Here is a 4,090-nt window from a genome sequence, read left to right on the forward strand (position 1 = left end):
TATATATAATTGGAAAGGAGAAGAGAATGCATGTGATATGAAAGAAGAGATCGGAATGGTGGGGATTAAAGATTTAAGTGGAGATGGAACAGGGGAATAATATAAAGACACGGTTAGAAGTGGCTTAACCAAAAATAGGAACGTATGTAAAAGTCTTATGGAAATGTATTACTTTATAAGCTAACTGAAACAAAAAAATTTTAAGGAGTAAGAGTGTTGTTGCCTTGCATGGACCAACAATGGTGCCATAGAAGATAAGGTTACTAAATGAAAATCCTAGTTCCAAGCATGGACTATCACACAATGGGGTGAGCGATTCAGCGAGAGTTCACTTCACTTCCTGGCCCATAAACAGCCCGCGAAAAGGAGCCCACCAAAAGGAGGCTGTGCTTCTATATCCTGAACCTAGTGACTGCTGAGGCAAACAGACTGCATAGCACAGGCCAACCAGAAAACCATACACTGACTAAAGGGACTTGGGGGCGGAGAAAGGGGAATATAAGGCCTGCCCCCTTCTGCATTAAAGGAGCCTGCAGGACCTCGCCTAGTGCTTGCTTCTACCCAACTCCCGGTGTCTGGCTGCTGACTTTGCGCCTCGTGCCCCTCCCCCCCAACCGCCAGGGGACCCGATCCAGGTCAGGGTCTTCACAGCTGGCCTGAGGATGACCCGCAACCAGTGAGTGAGTCAGGGAGGCCACAGAGGTCTTGAGAACAAGACAGGCTATTGCCATTGATCTTGGTTGCCTACCAAGAGCTTAGTTGGCAAGACTCTATTGCTGAGACACCATACAGGTTGTATGTCCTGGTTGACGGAGTTAAGGAAAATCAATCTGACCTGTAAACTCCAGGCTGGCTAGCTTTCACGGTGCTGGAAGGCGCTATGCAGACCTGGTCTTCTCAGGCTACATCCTACATGCTACACTATGGGTGTATTTATTGGAGCAATGGCAGCAAGACTATTCATGGGATAACAAACTGCTACCTGATTGAATCTGAGGCCTGCTCTGCAAGAAGATAACTCCTGCCTGGTACTGTAATCCTGGTGAAAAGCCCATAGCTAAGGAGGTCATAGATTCTAGGGGCGACTCTAACATTGCTTTGCTAAATGATCACATTGTCAAACTGTCTTCTAAATATGTATGTTCATACCCGCAGATTTCAACCTTGATCAGAGGTAGCTTGTTTAATGCAAAGATATAACAGGTCAAAATACTGAGAATAAGTGACTGTGAGCATTCAGTCAGAAATGAGAAATCTATAGCATCACCGCTCCCACTAAAAGGCTCAAAGAAATTGACAGAAGAAGTGTCAAAAGATTGTAAGAGCTGGAGAACAGGGAAATGCTGTCAAAAGCTGACCTCTGGACATGACTTGGCTGTTGCACTCAGGAACTCACAGGAGCAGCTGTGGTTACCTGTGCAAGAATGGTACAAGATCAAGAAAGCCGAAATTCCAGCACTGATGGATGAGGCCCTCTCAAGGCCCCAGACCTAGCTGAGGAGCTGTTGGAAGCTGATTGCTGCTGGGGAAGGAAGAGTGATTTTGTTTTAGGGTGTGGCCACTGGTAAGTTGTCATACTCCAGTGAATGGCTTAAACCTTAGTGCACTAAGGCAGCACTAACTGGACTTAGTGGGTTATTTCCAAAACAGAGAGTGTAGGAAGGCACTAAGTTGAGAGGAGGACATGCTGGGACTCCTGTGGGAACTGGAAAAAAAGAGTAGGAAATGCCACAATATACAATATATGACCACTGTATAAAATTCTCAGCAGATAAATGAAATTACTACAAATTTTTTTCATTTTCTGGTAACCTGCCAGTTGAAATACAACCTAAAATTATACAGCACTACATATAACATTATATACAAAAAAATTAAATTCTTACATGATAAAGGTTAAGACTTTTTTTTAATGTATATGCATGTATTGCCTGCATGTAGATAAATGCACCCATGTTATGCAATGCCTACGGAGGTCAGAAGAAGCTGTCAGATCCGCTGGGACTGGAGTTATAGACAGTTGTTAGCTGCACTATGGGTGCTAGGATTTGAACGTGGGTCTTTTGCAAGAACAACCAGTGTTCTTAACTGCTGAGCCATCTCTCCAGCCCCTTAACAGTTAAGATTTTATTATACAACTTTTTGATATAAAATGTTAAATGAAAGATTTTATAAGATCGTAGTATATAAAAGAAAGAAAACTGTATATAGCCAAAAATGGAAGAAAATACAGAAACATAATTATAGATTTCTGGTCAAGCAATTTGTAATATTTTTCTTAATTTTTTTATTTTTTATTTTATGTGTATGTGTGTATTGCCTGCATGTAGGTAAAGTGCACCCGTGTCATGCAATGCCCACAAAAAACAGAAGAGGCCATCGGATCCTCTGGAACTGGGGTTACAGACAGTTGTTAGCGACCATATGGATACTGGATTTGAACCCAAGTCTTCTGCAAGAACAACCAGTGTTCTTAATGGCTGAGCCATCTCTCCAGCCCAATTTTTTAAATTAACTATACATAGTGCACTTTACTTTTTTGTAATATAATTTTGAAATAAAATATTTTTTGTTTTGAAATATGGCACTTTAAATACTTTTGTGTGTTGAAAACATGAATTAAGCCGACCAAATTAATAATTTTTTTAGTATGTAGTAATTTTATTTTATTTTTATACTGAATTTTTTGTATTTCCTTTGTAGACCATTAAATAAATGTACACATATAATCTAGCTTTATTATTTTAATTGAGGTGTATATATGATTAATTCACAGTTTAAAACTAGTATTGATATAGGATGAATCCAAATAAATGATGTATGTGCAATTGGTTATCAAAACATTAATTTTTGCTGATAAACAATGATTCCTGGAAATATATCAAGTCATATTTGAAACACCAGACAAATGAGCTGATCAAGTCTACCAGATGTAATCCCCTCATCTACAACTAAACAAATGTCCGCCAAGAATGAGGTATCACAAGCGCACTGTCCTATTCCTGTTACTGTACCCTATTACTCCTTACCAGCTTTACCCAGGAAAATTCCAAGAAAGAAGGAGCCGCACCTCCATACCTTGATCCCAGCTCAGGTGGAGCTTCTCTTGCCCATGGACTGCAACGCATGTCAAACTGATGCTCAAAACTCCCCACAACTAGGGCCTGCATGTTACAGCTCTGTATCCTAAGCAAGTAATCTGGGGTTAGCAATATTTCTTTTTTGATCTCCCAGGCAGGCTTTGCCTTGTGTTGCTTTCAACTCTTTCATTTAAGCCTCCAGAATAACCACTTTTAACACTGAAGTATCTATATCCCTTTCATAGCTGTTCTATAACCTATTCATCATTCTGTAAAATGTAATGTATGATGTGACAGTTAATACTAGCAACTAAAATTGGAAGAAAATAATTTGATTATTATCACAAAGAAGTGATTTCAAGACTAGCTGGCAAATTAAAGCAAAACAAATAAATAAATGTAGTTTGGAAATGTGTCAGTATTAATGAATTCTGACATCATGGAAAGGCAAACCAATATATCTATACTTTTCAAATAGTTTGCAAACTACAAGATCTCTTTTACAAAATATGTCCTTTGAGATACTCTCAGTGTTGTGACTGTGAATTCATTCAGCAGAAACCCACTCCTCACCTCATCATCCAGTCTTGGTTCCTTTTGTTTATGAGACTGTTTTTTTCCCACAGTAAGTTTTCCCAGCCTCAGGATCTCCTGCAGTAACATAGGAAAAAATAAACAGCAGAACTCACTGAAAAGAAGCCAAATGGCTAAATGGCTGTACGCAATGTGAATGCACTGTAAGGAACCAATTCCAAGAGCCACTGTTGTTTTTCAGGCTGAAGATCATGGGAAAAGGTGACCAGTCTTCATGGTACAGGAACACTTCCCTCATGGGATAGAAGAATCATTCTCAAGACTAAGACTCTATCGGCCATTATAAACAGCCAACAGTTAGTTTCAGATAGATAGATGACAGACAGACATAATAGATGATAGATAGATAGATAGATAGATAGATAGATAGATAGATAGATAGATAGATAGATAGACAGACAGATAGACAGTGGCTC

Source organism: Nannospalax galili, unplaced genomic scaffold (assembly GCF_000622305.1).
Source record: "Nannospalax galili isolate Female #2095 unplaced genomic scaffold, S.galili_v1.0 scaffold709, whole genome shotgun sequence".
Lineage (NCBI taxonomy): Eukaryota > Metazoa > Chordata > Mammalia > Rodentia > Spalacidae > Nannospalax > Nannospalax galili.